The 18,936-nt window shown below is 34.5% G+C and overlaps 1 pseudogene; it reads right to left on the reverse strand.

Annotated features, from left to right (window-relative positions):
• Positions 1-200: 200 nt before the first annotated feature.
• Positions 201-18,482, reverse strand: LOC114190140 (receptor-like protein EIX2; annotated as a pseudogene).
• Between the last annotated feature and the right edge of the window lie 454 nt (positions 18,483-18,936).

Genomic DNA, 18,936 nt, shown 5'->3' on the forward strand with positions numbered 1-18,936 from the left:
TTTGATCACTGATATTTTGATGGAATGCTTAAAAGCCTTAATTAGTAATGCATTATGATTTGCACTTTTCAGAATTTTATCAACTTTTCAGAATTGTTCGTTTAGGAGTTCATTGAAATTAAACTATTTTCAACAACTCAGAATATGTAATTAGAGATAAAGGAATATCATTCATTCATTGAAGTAATTATTCAACATAGTCAACGACAATTACAACCCATAAAACTAACTACAATCATTACAATAAGAACACCTATCACAGCTAATGACAGTTGCATCCGTTTTCTCCAAACAGTCAATGCATTTTCAATATAAGCAATCTTCTGCCTTTGCCTAGCGATAATGGCATCTCGCTCATCAGCACCCTCTTCGTAACACCACTTGAAAAAGTTGCATCCCAACACATCTTCACCACATCTCTGCAACACAAAAAAACCATGAAGATGAAAGTGAAAGACTGAAAGTGATAGAAACACCCAAACCCGAACAGTGGAAAACAAACCTTAAAGTTCGCACAGCCCCAAAATTGTTTACCCAAATTCTTTGTAGTTCTAGCTGTGCGCAATGTCTCCGCAATCGCAAATTGGGGGTGACCCTGAAACCCTAGAACCACCATGGCAGGAATTACAACTCCGATGAACCCAGTTGTTGCAAGAAGACGAAGATGCCCCACGAGACATTGGTTTTCAGCTGAAATGGAACCCTAAACTACAATGAACACATAAACCATAAAATTCAATTTAAAATCTGGGCAATGACAGTGCAAACGTCCAACTCACTGAACAGTATCCACGTCACACAACATCACCACGCTGGCACTGTTCCGTTAACGATTTTGACGGAGTTAACGAAAAGAAGTTGATTGAAAACAAATTACGAAAAGTAGGACCAAACTGAAAATATTTTCAAAGGTAGGACCAAAGTGAAAAAAGTGGTCCTAAACTAGGACCAAAAGACCATTTAAGCCTACTATAATTCAAAGATGAAACTACTAGCTAGGAAGTTGAGATCCAAATGGGAGGGACCATTCACAATTGTAAACGTGTTTCCCCATGGTTTAATAGAAATCAAGTGGCCAAACAGTGAGCAAACTTTTAAAGTAATTGGCCACCAACTAAAAATTATCCAAGAAACACAACCAATGGGGGAAGATGATGACAAGTTGATTTTACAGGATCTAGTAATTGAAGAATAATTGTGTTTTACCGTTGTCAAATTTCTATTTAGTATTTAATATACAACTATTAACTCTTGCTAAAATTGCATTTGCTAACCTTCTATTTTGATAATTTCTTAATTACTCTAGTCTACTAAGGTTACATTTTCATCTATTTTGGTTTAATTCTGTTTTGCGGGTTTGTCAACAAGCTCCGGTCACATATATTGTTGTTGCCTTTGTAGATACACTACGATTTTGCTTTCTAACCTTCTACTTTCTTCTTCATCATTATGTTCCGTAACAATAGTTGTGTACATAATTTTGTAATTACTGTTTTATCTAGTCTTGTGTTGTTTGTTCTGTTTTACTAAGATGTTTCTAGATGCATAGTTAGATTCTAAGTTTTTGTTTTTGCTTTAGTAAATACTTGCATATTTGGTTTTGATTGATGAATTTGGACATGCTTAGTGACTCTTTTTGGTTGATTTTAGTAGTGTTAGGTCTCTTTTAGTTTATAGGCTCATTCTAGCTATTAACTAGTATAATAGTTTAACTTCTTGGGTTATAAGCTGGACCAATTTTAGTCTATAGGTAGTATTTTGAATTTTTCATTGTTTTTATTAGTTACCTTAAATTTTACTCTCAGTTTTCTCTTTTAAATTTGTATGAATTCGTTTTGATAGATTACAACTTTTGTTCCATGCTTAGCTTATTTTGCTTTTCAGTTTTTGTTGTTTAAAAAAATTGCATTTCTAGCTTCTTATAATCAGATTTTGCTTTGTTTTTACCTTTCTTATACCATTTTGAATGTGTTTAGGTAGTTGCTTAGCATTTCCGTTTATTATTTTAGTTCAATTCTTAGTTTTAGCCTAGTCTTATAGTGGTATTTTAGGTTTTCAGTAGTGAAATTTTGATTTCCTTGTAGAATTGCATTTTTGAGTTGATTTCTAGCTTTCTTTTGTTGTTTAAAACTTGCTTGAATAGATTTTACATATGTTTTAATTGATTTTTACAGATTTGCATATTTCTCATCTTACTAGTTTTAGTTCTTGAATGGTAGGTGATAGATGGAGTGTCTAATTTGAGTGGATAGCTTTGTGGTCATATTTGTAAAGTTCCATACATTGATTTAGTGATTTTTATATGATGAATTGCAAAGAACAATTTTGACAAAAAAATGAACCATGAGAGCTTTGAACCTGAATTGTTTTTCTTGTGTATGCATTAATGAAAATGGCATTCTAGGCCTTGCATTATTTCTCTTCATAACTAATCATTGGATGTGCATTCTTGATGTGATATAGGCCATTTTGAATTGAGTCACTTGCCAAATATAGCCTACCTCGGACAATTTTTCCTTGCACCCGTTTTTGTAGCCTATTTTGATATTTTATTATGAAATTTTAGCTTATTGGCACTCTTGGACCTGTAAAACCATGTTTATACCCTATTCTAGAGATGTGAGGTGAATTAGGCTAAGTTATGGGACATTGTCGAGTTCAAGTGTGGGGGTACTATTGATAAAGAGGAATATGTGACTGAGTTGTTACTGATTAGCTTGTGAATTAGTGAAAATGGGTGAAAAAACTAGAACAAAATGAGAAAAATCTGGTGAAGAAGAAAAATAGGATAAAGATGGAAAAGTGAAAAAAAAATGACAAGAAAAGAAAGTGAAGATAAGAGGTGATGGCAATATAGAAAATAAGTGTGCTAGATTTTGTTCTACACTTGAACTCACATTATCCCACATATGTAAGATCCACTAAATTTAATTAATTAATTAATAAATGCGGGTAGTAGGAGCCTTTATGACATTTAATGTTGGTTGTGACGTGGAAAAGTACTAGTTCAAATGGTTGAGAGTACTTGATTGTTTGAAAAGACTTGGGTTCAAGTCCTATGTATACCATTTATGTGTTATTTATTATTATTTTAATAATGTGCTGGATCATGATGAGTGATAATATAATCCTATATTTATAGGAATTATCATGAAACATGAATTGGTGAAATGGTTGTGCATTAAATTGACATTTGCATGGTGATGGGTTTGAACCTTAGTAGAACCAAATTAAGTTTTCTTTTTGCTAAAATTAGTTTTGGCATGAATATGAAAGGGCAGATAAATCCTAGCTGACAATGGGCAGCCAAGAAGGGCTAGAAAAATAACCAATAATGAACTTGAATGACAATTAAGGTTCAACTTAATGCCCATTTTCGTTTTTCATTCCATCATTGCTAATTAAGGTACAATTTACTGAGAATTAAGGGTGAGAAAGTGGGTTTATGCTAAGGCTGCCATAAGTGCATTTTGAGAGAGTAAATCAAAGTGCAAAGAGAGAGAAGTGAAAGTTGAGAAGGAGTTCTGAGGGAGGAATCAAGCTAAGGCTTATTGGGATCAAGGACTCAAAAATTTATGCACTTTTGGAGCAAGGGAATCCAGGTTAGGGGAGCTGTTCATCGTGTTTCTTGATTTTAAATTCATAATTATGAATTGTATGACAAGCATGAATGTATTGTATGCGTGATTTTATGGATTGTGATAAGTTTATGGAAATTTTCTAGAAACCGCCTGGCGGGCCTTCAAAGCCGCCAGGCGACTCATATTAAAACAACCCAATTTCTGGGTTTTTGTTAAGAACCGCCAGGCGGTGAAGAGCTGCCGCCAGGTGATGCGTGCTGGTGTTCTTTTCATGAAAAAGTGTTGTTTTTCAGACTTTTCGCGCAACAGGAACCGCCGAGCGCTAGTTTTATACCGCCAGGCATCAAGTTCCTGATTTCTGGGCACTAGGCGCCACCATTTTTCTGGTTTGCGCAGTTTTCGTAAAATTGTATTTTTCAATTCATTAACCGTCCGATTTTGGTGAAATTTTGACAAGTGGTCCATAACAGGTAGTTCTTCACTTTGAACGATGAAGGTTTGATTTGGAGGTCAGTAGCTAGAGATATATGTTACTCATTATTATTGGTTTTGAAGAGTTTAAAAATGCATGAATAAGCTCTTGGTAATTTCAAGTAACTTTTAATGAAGCATGATTGGCTTATGTTGCAAGTCTCTATGAATTTGAATGTTCCTTTAGGTTAGTCACATGTTGAGAATTGGTTTATTGGTGAATGCATTTGTGTCAATATGAATTTGCATTGGTGCAAAGGATCATGTGCTTAAGTTGTCAAAGTGCTACTATTTATATTTGTTTGAGCACACATTCTTCATTAGTTGGAATTGAATGACAACATGGATTTCAAGGGTGGAATATATATATATATATATATATGAATATGTGGGGATTGATGCATATGATATATGGTGATACTTGTGTACACGTATGATGAAGCCATGTAAATTGAGATAGTGCATTGGAGTCATGTTGATTTTTGTAAGCCTATATTCTTGATTGTGGATATGCATAATTATAAGTAGGATTGATTTTACTTTGTTCCGGGTGCTTAAAACCCAATACTGCACAAGTACTGGTATAGCGCTAGGTGATGGTGTTTGACCGCCAGGCGATAGCTACAAAACTAGTGGGGTATTGAAGAGTTTGGCGACTGACGGTAAGGGTTGTCCCGCCAGGCGATACTTGCAGAAACAGTAGCATCAAAGATGCTTGGTGCCTGGCAGCACGTGTCCCCCGCTAGGTGGTTTGGAAGTGAGTTTCGCATGACGACTCTAGAGTAACGGCAGGCGATCATGCATAGGCATAAGTTTTGTTTGTTTTTTATGTGCATGATCTAAAAAGCTTTGGTGATACCTCGAAGGTTGGCTTTGGGGGTTCCTTGAGTTGTGGCTCAGAACGTATCCCTAGAGTTGTGGCTTGGGATAGGAGTTAAGCATGTGACATTTCTTGAGTTGTGGCTCAGAATGTCATCTCTTGAATTGTGGCTCAGGATGACGAATGAACACGAGGAACTCTTGAGTTGTGGCTCAGGTTGGTAAGTGTTGCTAGTGTGAGTGTGCACGTTGTGGTGTGTACGGAGGGTCCAAATAGATTACCTTCCTCAGTATTAAGCTAACGAGTTTGGTAGTCTTGGGACGTTATGAATGTTATTCGTATTGGGAACTCTACCTGGCATTGCAGAGTGTGGTCTGTAGCATGGTTTCCCGCACGTGCTCTACCAGTTGCGGGTGATAGGTGTGGTAGCAAGACACCTTGAGGTACTCATCAGAAGACTTAGAACACGGTTAACATGGTGGTGGCCATGTGGGATGAAATCAAAGGATGAAATTCCTTTGGTGTGATTGTAATGTATATATGTTGTATATATGATTATTTTGATTATTAGCTCACCCTATCTGCTTATGTTTGGCGATGATCGTGTACGCGGTACACGAGAGTAGATGATGTTGCAAGTGGATCTGCTGAGGCTTAGAGCCGGAGCGAGGCTAGTCTTGGAAAGAGAATTTTATCAAACTTTATTATGCTTTTGATTAAATTGTAATCCTTTACATTACTAAACTTTGATCTTATAATGGAGTTTTTTTATAATTTTGGATTTGAGGTATCTCATGCTGAAGTAATAAACTTGTAAATTTCCCGTGTTTTTGGGAAATGAGGTTTCATTTATTGACTCTAAATTATTATTTCTTTATTTTATTATTTAAACTCATAATATCCGGACAGGAAGTTACAACCTACATTCATCTCACTTTTCTAGGAATTGAGCCTTGGTTCCCTTTCCTATGTCGTACCTTCACCTTAGCTTCATTACAAGACTATGAAAAACTGCTATTGATCTTGGATTCACATATGTTTTGATTGTTATTGATTAGAAATTTTCCATGTCCATTGAGTGTGCATTTGATTGAGATGTTGAGAGTAAACACAAGTTGATACACTTAAGTGTAGAGTGCAAACACTAATCTAGGAGGTTGAAGTTGTTTTATGCCAATGAGTTTTAATTGTTCATTACTTAGTATCATTGCTTGGAGTTGTTTTTGATTGACCGGATGTTTTGTAGCTTGAATTAGAGCATTCTACTGTCATATGTAGTTTTTAGTTAGAAAAGTAGAATGAGTCAAGTGTGCAAAATTTTTATTGGGAGATTTGTTTCTATTTTTAGAAAGTGAGTTGATTTTCTTTTTATTTTTCCCTAAGTGTGCAATTGTTCAAGTGTGAGGGTGTGATAATTTTCTAAATTTTCCACTTTTTTTGTCCATTTGCATTCGTTTTGGGTTGATTAAAGTGTTTAATACATAGTTTTTAGCTTAAATTTAGTTTGGAGTGTCATATTCTTTGTTTTTCTTAATTTGTGTTAATTAGCTCTTTTTAAGTCATTTTTAGGGTAAATGTTAATTAGTTTTGGATCGTATTAGTTTAGTCTAGTTGTTAGTTGTTTAGCTTCATTAACCTATACTAGAATAGTGTAGTCTAGTATTGGTCATAACATTTACTAATTTCAGCATCCTAGTTCTAGAATCAATTTGAGTACCTAGTAAATCTTAGTTTCTATTTTTTATTTTGTTAGTTCTATAATTATGCATTATTAGGATAGTTATAGACTAAGGTTACTTTGTTTGCATTTGGAGAGTTTTATTGTGTCATAAATCTAGTTTAGAATAGGTAAATTGTTGGTGCTGGTTTGTAGTTTTTAGCAAGTTTAGTCTAGTTAGTGACCTAGCTTAGTCTAGTTTGAGTAATTTTGAATAAACAATGTCTCTAACCAGCAAAGAGGTGAGGTGAAATGGAATGTAGGCCAATGCTTGAAAGTTGATACAAGATTAATGATCAAGAGAACAAAGTGAAACCAACCAGCAAAGAGGTGAAATCTGCACTAGTTTTGTCAAAAATCTACATAGTTGACTTTATAGTTGACTTTTGCATTGACGCTCAAATGGATATGCCAGCAGTGGGGGAGGCTAATGGACATCAAAGTACATTTGTGCTGAGTTATAGCTGTCAAAACACACCAGTCTTCATTTATACTTGAATAGTTAACTAGCCTAGTTAGACATTAGTTAGTGTAATCTTATTTTCAAAGTTTTAGGAATTAGAATAGTTAACCATGTAGTTTTACTTGAGTTTTGTAGTAATTTAGATTGTTTTACTTTTAATTCTATGTTTGAATTGCATTCTGCTAGTTTAGGTAGTCATTAGATGCATTAGATTAGCTTTATAATATGTTTTAGGTGGTTTTGCTTTAATTATATATTACACCTAAATAGATTTTGTTAAAATAGATTCAGTGTGTAAGTTAGTACTCAAATTTGATTATAAGGATCTATAAAGTTTGAGTCATTTGATTGTTTGCATTGTAATAGTGATTCTATTTCCGAAAATCCCTTTAGTTTAATTCACTCTGACATTTTGGGTCTTTCCCCTATTCCTTTAATAGATGGTTTTTGTTATTTTATCTTGTTTGTTGATGATTACTCTCGATTTACATGGATATATTTTTTGAAGCGTCGATATGAGTTATCTCAAATTTATATTACATTTGCAAATATGCTAAAAACTCAATTTTCTGGTCATATTAAAATTCTTCAAACAAACAATGCAATGGAATATAAAGATCCCTTCTTACTCCAATTTCTAAGTCATCAAGGCATTGTTGTTTAACTTTTGTCCTCACACCTCTCAACAGAATGGTCAACGTAAACATCGTCGTATTCTTGATTCTGTTCGTGCTCTTTTGATCTATGCCTCTTGTCCAGAAAAATTATAAAGGGAAGTTGCTCTTAATGTTGTTTACAATATTAATAGACTTCCTACCTTGGTTCTCCAAAATATCTCTCCTTTTGAAAGACTGTTTGGTAAGCCTCCTAATCATTCACTTCTTCAACCTTATTGTTGTGCTTGTTTTGTTCTTTTTACACCCTTATTAGCATACAAAATTAGAACCTCATTCTCGTCTATGTTGTTTTCTTTGTAATGACATTGAACATAAAGGCTATCGGTGTTGGGATCCCATTTCCAACAAATTGCGCATATCTCGTCATGTCACATTTTGGTAAAATACCATATTCTCTTTTCTTTCAAAGTTTCATAACTCTGTCACCTCCGAGTCTATATTTTTCACTGATTCTTCCTTTGAGTTATTTCCAAGTTCTAATACGGGTATTTATGATGTATTTAATATTGATCCTCCCACACGCGCTCCTGTTGAACTTATCTCAACTATTGATTCTACACCATAAAATGTTTCTAAACCTCAATGTTCCACCCAGGTACGAGAAATTCCTCATTATCTTAATGATTATCATTGCTATTCTACTATTGCAACAATCCATGAGCCTTCCTCTTATCGTGAGACAAGTACAAGCCCCCTTTGGCAATAAGCTATGAATGAAGAAATTCATGCTTTAGTTGACCTTCCTCCTAACAAGAATCTGGTTGGTTGCAAGTGGGTTTATAAGATCAAAACCCGTTTTGATGGAACTATTGAGCGTTATAAATCTTACTTAGTAGCAAAAGGGTATACTCGAGAATATGGAATAGACTATGAAGTGACATTTGCCCAATAGCCCGAGTAACCTCTATTTGTAGTCTCTTAGCTATTGTTGTGGTTCGAAAATGGAAACTTTATCAAATGGATTTCCAGAATGCCTTCCTTCTTAGAGATCTAATGGAAGAAATCTGTATGCATCCTCCTCCTGGTTTTCATTCACCTCACAAGGTTTGTAAGCTTCGACAAGCCTTGTATGGTTTAAAACAAGCTTCACAAGCCTGGTATGGCAAATTTAGTTCCACTCTTATACAATTTGACTTTCTTTTTAGTCCACATGACTCTGCATTTATTTGAAGAACTGACAAAGGTGTTGTAGTTTTGTTGCTTTATGTTGATGATATGATAATAATTGGAGATGATGACTCCTGTAAGACCCGTGAAATTTAATTAATTAAATAAATAAATAATTAATAAATGTGAGTAGTGGGAGCCTTTATGGCATTAAATTCTAACTTATATAACGTGGAAAAGTACTAGCTCAACTGGTTGAGAGTACTTAATTATGTGAGAGAACTTGGGTTCAAGTCTTATGTATGCCAATTGCATGTTATTTATTTGTTTTTATTTTTAAATATATGTTGATCATTTGATGGGATAATATAATCATTTAATTATATTAATCAGCATGAAACATGAATTGGTTGTGCAATTACTTGACATTGGCATGGTTGTGGGTTCAAGCCTTGAAGAACCTAAATTAAACTTTATTTTTGCTAAATTGAGTTTTGACTTGACTATGAAAGGGTAAAGAAAACCTAGTTGAGTGGGCAGCCAAGGGAGGCTAGAAAAGCAGCCCATAAGTGATGATGAATGGTAATTACATTCCCTTTTAATGCTAATTTCGTTTTAGGGTAATTAACACACACTTGATGGAATTTTAGAGAGAGAAGGAGAGAGTTAGCGATTGATTTCGTTCTGCACAATTGAGAGAGTGAGTTCAGAGGGATTTAGTGTTGTGAGAGGGAGCCTAGGAGCTAATTGGAGGGAGAACTAAGAAGACTTTGGGTGAGCAAAGAAGAACCTTGGAATTCTCAAACTATTAGCAAGGAAACCAGGTTAGGGGAACTGGAAATCGTACTATTATTTTATATTGTATAATTGCATGAACTCTATGATGAATGGATGCATATAAATTGTCGAAAATGTATGAAATTCGCATTTCTGGGGATTTTTCCAAAAACCACCTGGTGGGTGGTGATTGGCCGCCAGGCGACTCATCTTTTCTGTGTTGATTTTGGGTTCTTGAAGAAGAATCGCCTGGTGGTAAACTCTCGACTGCCAGGCGACACGTGATTGTGACCCAATTCTGGGTTTTCTTGTTGAACTGCCTGGTGGTGATGAATACCTGTCAGGCGATGCTATCCTTTTGATTTGATTTTTGATGTTTTGTGTGGTCTGGGTTGATTCTAATCGGAGGGAAAGTTAACTATAATTATTAAAGGATGGTTTTGATGCCAAATTGTGGTTATAATCACGTATTGAGGTCGTAATCGAATGGAACAGTGGAGAGATGGTTAAGGTTGGAAAGTTTGGGGATTAATACTGTGAGACGAATTGGTGGTGTAATTTAGGGGAAAATTATAGAGAATGAGTGTGGGTCGTACATTGGTCTGCATGCGGGTGAATTTGTGTTAGAATTGGAAGAAATTGGACAGGGAGAAGGTTGAAATTGTGAGATTGGGAGTTCTCGTAGGGAGGAAGATTCTGGGAATCCAGAAATCATACGCACCGCCTGGCGGTGCAAAGTCCACCGCCTGGCAGTGCAAAGTCCACCGCCAGGCGCCATCACAAAGGCATTTTCCCTTTGCGTGGCTGCGGGAATTTTGATGGCTTTGTGATTTTGGGAAGGTCAGATTTTGGTAAATGCGAGATTAAAGATAGAATGAGAAGTAGGAATTAATCCATTATTTTGTGTGAGGGAGGGATTATTATGTTGCAGTAAGTGCAAGGAATCAAGGATGATGGTCAATGAAGTATAAATTGTAGTTAAGTGTGACTAGGCAAACAATGCAGAGAATGTACTGAAACATGCTAGTAAAATGAGAAGTAAGAACCCATATAAATATATATACATAATAGATGGGATGAATCCATGTAAATTTGATAAGCTTTGGAAGAGATTAGTAACTTGAGGTAAATCTGACAGATTAGGATTGGGGGTGTATCTGTAGTGATTCAATTTCATGGTAACTGGTGCTTATATCAAATGTAGCAGGCATATGAATGGCAATAATTGACCCCAATGATGACTAAGAACACAAATTGAATTGAGAAACTTTTTGTTTGGTAATTCTGGTGGTGTTAGCATGTTGTAGGCATTCTAGGTGTGAAAAAGGTATGGCAATTGAACTGGTGAAGTAAGAGGGTGAGGATGGAAGACATAGTCTAAACCAGTTGAGTATTGAGCAAACTACTAATATAGCACCATAGCTTGGATTCAGAGAACAACCTGTACGTGTGGCGCCTGGCGGTAGTAAGTGTCCCGTCAGGCGATAAATGTAGGGCAGCAAGGAACGAGGCACTTGGCGCCTGGCGGTACGCGTCCCCCGCCAGGCGGTCTGGAAGCAGCAGCGCCTGGCGGTAGGTGTCCCCCGCTTGGCGATTTTGTTGTTGCAACTTTGGGTTGTTAGTTCTGCATGCGTGATCTACAAGGCTTTTGGTGATGCTTTAAAGGTGGGTTTGCTGGTGTTCCTTGAGTTGAGCTCGGAACGTATCCCTTGAGTTGAGCTCAGGATAGGGGTTAAGCACGTGACATTTCTCGAGTTGAGCTCGGAATGACATCCCTCGAGTTGAGCTTGGGATGGCGGATGAACACAAGGAACCCTTGAGTTGAGCTTGGGTTGGCGAGTGGTGTCGGTGTGAGTGTGCTGGTTGTGGCCAGTACAGATGGGTCTAGATAGATTGCCCTCCTCGGTAGTTGACTGACGTTATGAACTATGTTCGTATTTGGGAACTCCACCTAGCGTTACGGTGTGTGATCCGTAGCAATGGTTTCCCGCACGTGCTCTATCGGTTGTGGCCGATAGGTATGGCAGCAAGTCACCTTGGGGTAATCACTAGAAGATGTAGAACACGATTCACATGGTGGTGGCCATGTGGTATGGAATTAAAGAAAGGAAACTTTCCCTGATGTGAATGTTGTGTTATATATATATATATATATATATATATATATATATATATATATATATATATATATATATATGAGTGTCTTATATATATGAATATATAATTATATGTTTAATTTGTTAAGCTCACCCTATCTGCTTGTGTTTGGCGATGATCGGTGTGCATGATACACATGAGCAGATGATGTTGATGAAGGTGGTCCTGGTGAGGCTTAGCTACGGAGCAGGGATGGCTTGGGAGTTTTATGTTTTTATTATTATTGATTTTGAAATAATTTGTAAACACTTACGAGATGCTTTTATATTATTTCCAGATGTTATAATTTATGGATTTTGGTTTATTATTGGAAGTAATAAAAGTTTTAAATTTCCCGCGCTTTTGGGAAATGAGGTTTTATTAAATGCAGCGTAATCATTATTTTTTTTTCTCTATTTTATTATTTAAATCTGTAATATCCGGCTGAGATGTTATAACTCTGGCATTTCCACATTACAAAGTTATCTTAATCAAAATTTTGAAATGAAAGATCTTGGTCTTCTTAGCTATTTTTTGGGTCTTGAAGTGTCTCACAATTTTGAAGGCTATTATCTCTCCCAAGCCAAGTATGCTTCTAACTTACTTTCTCGAGCAAAACTGAATCTACCCCTTTGAAAGTCAATTGTAAGCTTACTCTACTTGATGACACTCCTCTTGATGACCTCACTTTGTATCAATAAGTTGTTGGCAGTCTTATTTACCCCATTGTTACTCGACTTGACATTGCATATGTTGTCCATGTCGTCAGTCAATTTATCTCTACACCTCGGTCATCTCATTTTTCTGTAGTTCTTTGGATTCCTTGTTACATTAAGGGAACTATTTTCAAGGTTTACATTTCTCTGCTAATTCATCTTTGGTCTTATCTAGATACTCTGATGTTGATTGGGTAGGCAATCCAACAGATCGTCTCTCTACAATAGGTTATTGTTTCTTCTTGGGAACTTCTCTTATTTCCTAGCATAGCAATAAGTAGACTATTGTTGCCCGCTCTAGCATAGAATCTGAATATCGTGCTCTTGCTGATGCCACTCATGAATTACTCTGGTTACGATGGTTGTTAAGTGATATAGGTGTCACACATCCTTCTACTACTCTACCTTATTGTGACAATAAAAGTGTTATACACATTTCTCATAATGATGTTTTCCATTAGCTCACAAAGCACATTGAAATTGATTGTCACCGTGTTCGTCATCATGTTGTTAATGGCATTGTCCTATTGACTTCAGTCTCCTCTACTGATATCTTTACCAAAACTCATCCTCCAAAACGCTTCTAGGATCTCTTAAGCAAACTTAAGTTGACATCGGTTATACCAACTTGAGTTTGACGGTGGGTGTTAGCATAATGTTAGCGTAATATTATGGTAGAATAATAGATGAAATATTATAATAGAATAATAAGAGATATCCTTAGCTTAATTATAGGAGATCTAATAGCTTATTTTTAGCAATCATATCATTACCATATTGTTGTATTTTCTCCAAAATTAATTATTGGACTCTTGTATATAAGTGGTTCATATATCACTGAATAAAACACAATATATACAATACAATATTCGTTTTCTATGTTATGTATCTTTTGATAGATTAAAAAGGACACTGAAATGATTGTTAGGGTGTTTCAACCTCATGTGTAATAAAGGCATTCCATTTGGAAAAATTGTATGAATCAACCTCTAGTTTAAAAATTTCCACAAAAAAATTTCCTACATTTTAGAAACCAAAAACTAGTGCAAAAGCTATTTTTCCTACACTTAACCATGTACACAAGTTCCCCAATTCACATATTTTCCTAAATACAAACCAAAGACAACCAAATACAAAACTTACATTTGCATTTATGACTGAGAGAAGATCTAAAGGATTTTTTTTTACTTTTGTGATGAACCTAGCCTAATACATGCATTGACACATAAGAAACTTGGGATTCATGTGTTGGAGATGAATGATATGAAGGTGGAGATGGTGGATCAGTTTGAGGACACTCAAGAAGAGGGTAATAATTCCTTGGATCCTCAAATATCAATTAATGCCTTATCAGGTATAGTTAGCTTCAAAACCATGTGAATGACGAGCTACTATAACAAACAACCTTGCATATATATTCATTGACAATAAAAGTACCTATAATTTTCTAGATGAGGTGGTGGCTAAGAAATTGGGTTATGCTATCAAAAATATTCCCACCTTAAAGTGTGGTAGTAGCAAATGTGTTCATGCTATTTTATGTTCAAGCTAAGAAATTGGTTTTGAGAGGGGCAATGTGAGGAGCTAAAGACTACTAGGAAAAAAATATTTATAGAAAGTAATTGCTTCTGGTGTGCATTTATCCATGCTCCAATAGTGTGACAAGATAATACTTTCTTACTACAATCATTAATCACACATGTTGATAGTCAAATTATTTATGAATCTATTGATGAATTACTAGGGCAATTTGAGGCCATTTCCATGAACCTACCATATTACCACCCTAGAGAAAAAACCATGATCCTAAAATTTCATTGGTTGCAAGTGCCAATCTTATTAATAAGAGGCCCTAATGATATGGTGAGAAGCAAAAATATTTTATGACAAGTTGGTGCAAGACTATGTATGGTATAATACAGAAAAGTAGCAGCCTTTTTGTAAGTCTAGTTGTCCTAGTTGGCAAAAAAGATTGTTCTTAGAGACTTTGTGTTGACAATAAAGACCTTAATAAATAGACCATCAAGGAAGGTTCCCTATTCCTTTAGTGGGTGATTTGTTGGATGAGTTACACGATTGCTAGATGTTCTACAAAATTGATTTATGGTCAAGTTATAATTAAGTGCAAGTGGAAGGTAGCATATTCACAAATTAACAAATTTAGAAAGGGTAAAATCAATCCTAAGTCATATTCCCATGCATACGAAATTAATTTTTAACAAAATATTTTTTTATAAAAACTAACACAAATGGTTAAAAAAACACAATACAAATAATAAAACTGGTGTCAAACCCTTATGAGGTTGACTGATATCACATTTATATAATCTCTCATAAATGATCCCTCTAAAAGGAAAAAAAATCATAAAAAATTAATAATTTTATATTCTAAGTAATTGAGTTATAGTATAATCATGAATATATTCCAATCAAATATTATCCCACATTTAACTTACAATACAAAGTAAATGAGCTTTGTCAATCTTTCAATGAGGCTACAAAACGATGTTCTTAAAGAACCCTAATCTCATTACTTATCAAGAAAAAATAGATAACAACAAAGCTAAAAGATAATAATTGACGAATTCAGAAATTGAACAGAAAAACGATTGTGGACACAATAGTTGAACTAATGAACTTCATGGCATCATTCAAAAAGCAGACTTAATTAAAGCTGCAAGATCCTCCACTTGATCTCATATATCAAAGATCACCGACACTTCGAGCCTACTTCAATATGAAATACAATATTTAGCTTTAATTTTCAGAGAAAAAACATCTAAAATAGGTTCAAAATAAACACAAGCATATTGTAAGCATTAGATAAACTGAAAACAATTTCATAATTTCTTCCTTTGAAATTAAAGTGTCGATCTTCTTCCACGTGAAACTACAACACATGTGAAAATTTTGGTATTTTTGGAAAGAATACTAATATATTGACACCAGTTACACTTATTTGACACTATTTTTCTTAATGAAAAAGTAAAAGTAATAAAAATGTCAAATGAATGGTTTCAGAATAGTTTTTTCCTTTTGGAAGATGTATACAAAAGATTATTGTGTTCAAGAAAAATATGACAAATTTCCCTTGATTTAATTTCCAAGATTACACTAACTAATCCTTAAATATATGTCACAAATTCATATTGAAAGTTATTCTTTCAACTTTACTGATGCAGACACAATTCATATTTCTGTCACAATTTTTAATACTGATTGATTGATGATATTTTCTTCTTATATTTATTCAAAAAAATATTGAGTTTAGTATAATCTACAAATAAAACATAAATTAGCATAAACAATAGGAAAATAAATAACTAAAACTATAATGTTAGTTTTACTGACCTGAACTAACTGTGGTGCTTCTGTGCTAAGAATGTTATTGAAATTGAGCATGTAAGTAACATATAGTTGGTCATACACTCGATTGATCAATCGATAGTACTTATGTCTCCATTTCCTAAAAATGAGCAAAGAACCAAAAAGACCACAAAATCCAACTGCAAACCCAACTCCCATTCCAAGATACAGTGATTCTTTATCAAATTCACCACCTTCGTTGATTGTATGTTGTTGGATTGTATTGAAAGGATTTTTTTCCACGTTACACTTTGAAAGAGGAGCTCCACAAAGTGTTGGGTTTCCATTATAGCTTGATACACCGAAACTTTGAAGTTGAGTCCCTATTGGAATTTGTCCAGAAAAATTGTTGCATGATAGGTTCAAATAACTTAGAAAAGACAACGCAACCATGTTTTGTGGAATCTCACCAAAAAGCTTATTATTAGAGAGATCAAGAGATTCTAGATTTTTCATTCCTCCAATTGTCTTAGGTATAGTTCCAGTCAAATGATTATAAGATAAATTCAATGTTTGAACTTCAATCAGCCTAAATAATTCCGAAGGAATCTCTCCAGATATCTTGTTAGCTGAAAGGTCAACGGTTCTCCTGCTCAAGTCAAGTCTACTTTCATAAACCCGACCCTTTGCATATAAATAAATGTTGCCATCTAAATTAAAGAGAGGTACAGGATAATAATGTGTTATCATTTCTGTTGTGTTATACAGAATATGAGGCATTGATCCCGAAAGTTTATTATGGGCGAGATCCAAGTGAATCAAAGAAGAGAGAAGGAATATTTGAGATGGAATACTTCCCTGAAATTTATTAGATCTTAATATCACCACTTCTAAGTTTTTGGACATATTGTTTGGTATATTTCCAGAAAATTCATTTTTTTCAAGATTTATAACTAATAAATATGTCGACCATGAAAGATTCTCAAGAACTTCACCGAATAAATTATTATTCCACAAGCTGATAAAAAGCAAATGTTTCAAGTCCTTCCAACTATGTGGAATCGATCCTGTGAAAGAGTTATGAGATAAATCCACATATTCGACCTCTGGTGATAAATGTGGGAGTGTTCCTGTGAAATTATTATGGCTTAACCATATGTACTTAGAATTTAGCAAGACGTTGGATATGTCTCCACTAATTGAGTTGTTAGATAAATCGATCCCTTCATCAATACCAGCTATTAAGCCCCAAAACTTTTCTTCTTCTACAAATGAAATTTTTGAGCTTGACATGTATAAAGTTGAAAGTGACTTTTGAGTATATATCCATGGTGGAAATTGAGGACCTTGATTTGTATCATCCAAATAAAGCCTTTTCAGTTGAAACAGAGGAATCCATTCAGGATTGAAATGAAACCTTGTGTTGCTCAAGTGCAACACTTGTAAATTGTGGAGTCTGGAAAAATGCAAGTCAAATATTGTACCAGAAAAGGAATTATAACCAATTTTTAAGACAACCAAATATGTGAGATTTCCTAAAGTGAAAGGAACGGAACCAGAAAACATGTTGCCTGATAGATCAAGGTATTCCAAATTTTGGTAGTTGAACAAACTTGAAGGTATTTCACCGTATAAACTACTGTATGAAAGATCAAGATGAGAGAGATGACGGCTGAGATTAAACAACCAATGTGGCAATTCAGAGTTAAAATGGTTACCTGAAAGATCAAGAGTGACAAGTGAAGTAAGATTCACATGCTTTAAAGATGGGCTCATGGTGGTTAGTTGACAATGGCTCAAGTGTAGGTCTGATAATGAAGGAGGCATGGCTAAAAGCCAGTTGGCTTCTTCGTGAAGATCTATTCCATAAAGGTCAAGATATTTCACAGAATGAAGTTGAGAAAGCCATTGAAGATCAAAATTCCCATGTAAAGAAATTTGACTAAGTTCAAGATGAGAGATGCCAGTACTAAGATTAAACAACCAGCTTAATGATTTTGAGGTGAAATAGTTGGTTGAAAGATCAAGAGTTACAAGTGAAGTAAAATTCACATGTTTGAGAGACGAAGTGATGTATAGTTCATAAAAACTCAATCGTAACTCGAACAAAGAAGGGAGCATAGACAACAATTGAAGCCCATTGGTAGCATAACGAAGATTTGTATAACCAAGGTTGAGATATCTCATGAAGAAAGTTGAGAAAGCCAATCAAGATTATCCATGGAAATATCATTCTTGAAGGATAAGTCAAGCATGAATAAATCAAGGTAATGGAGGTTGGAGCCAAATATGACACCATTTTGAATTGGTGGAATGCGAATAACATTAAAGTAGTTATGGCTCAAATTCAAATGATATAGAAATTGAAGTTCCAACAAAGATAACTTGATTTCACCTCCTAGAAATTGTTGGGATAGATCAAGTTTTGTTACTCTGCTTGTGGTATTGTCACAGTGAACTCCTTTCCATTCGCAACAGTCTTGTTTAGTGGACCAAGTGACGAGGTTGTTGGATGGATCAAGAACACCCTCTTTAAACATTTGCAAGGTTTGTCGGTCCTTCTCATTGCAGCGAAGTTGGCTAAGATTGTTGCACACAATTTTTTGGAATGTAAAAGCAAAAGAACTGAAAATTGTGATATAAAGGTCATCCTGATTGAGAGAAGAAGGATTAATTGAGAAGAGATTGATGAATGATGACCGTTGTGACATTGCTCAATGAAGATGTATATTTATAGAGATGGTTAGCTTTTCATGAATCTTTGTGAAATTTCTTTTCAAACTTCTCACCTGAAATGCTGACTTTGGAACTAAAAAAATGAAAAAAAAAAAAAAAAAAGAAGCGCAGATATAATTTTGGGAAAGAAAACTTTAATCGCTTCTGCAAATTTTCTTTGACCTTATTGTTTTAATTTTACTAGTGAGAATGCTTTCTTACACAAGATTTTTCAATTGTTTCTACTAAAAATTATTTTAATTTACTTTTAAATCTTTCTTATTTTTTAAGATGTTTAAGTTTGAATTAAAATTTTAAAATATAGATCGTTTGATATTTAAATTAATTTAAGAATTTAATTTTTCTTCAATATATACAAATATTTTAATATTTCTAGTTAATTTATTTATTTAATTTATATTTAATAAATATAGATATTTTAATATGATT

This window comes from Vigna unguiculata, chromosome 1, assembly GCF_037176805.1.
Source record: "Vigna unguiculata cultivar grain cowpea cultivar isolate G323 ecotype 2 chromosome 1, ASM3717680v1, whole genome shotgun sequence".
In the NCBI taxonomy this organism is placed as follows: Eukaryota; Viridiplantae; Streptophyta; class Magnoliopsida; order Fabales; family Fabaceae; genus Vigna; species Vigna unguiculata.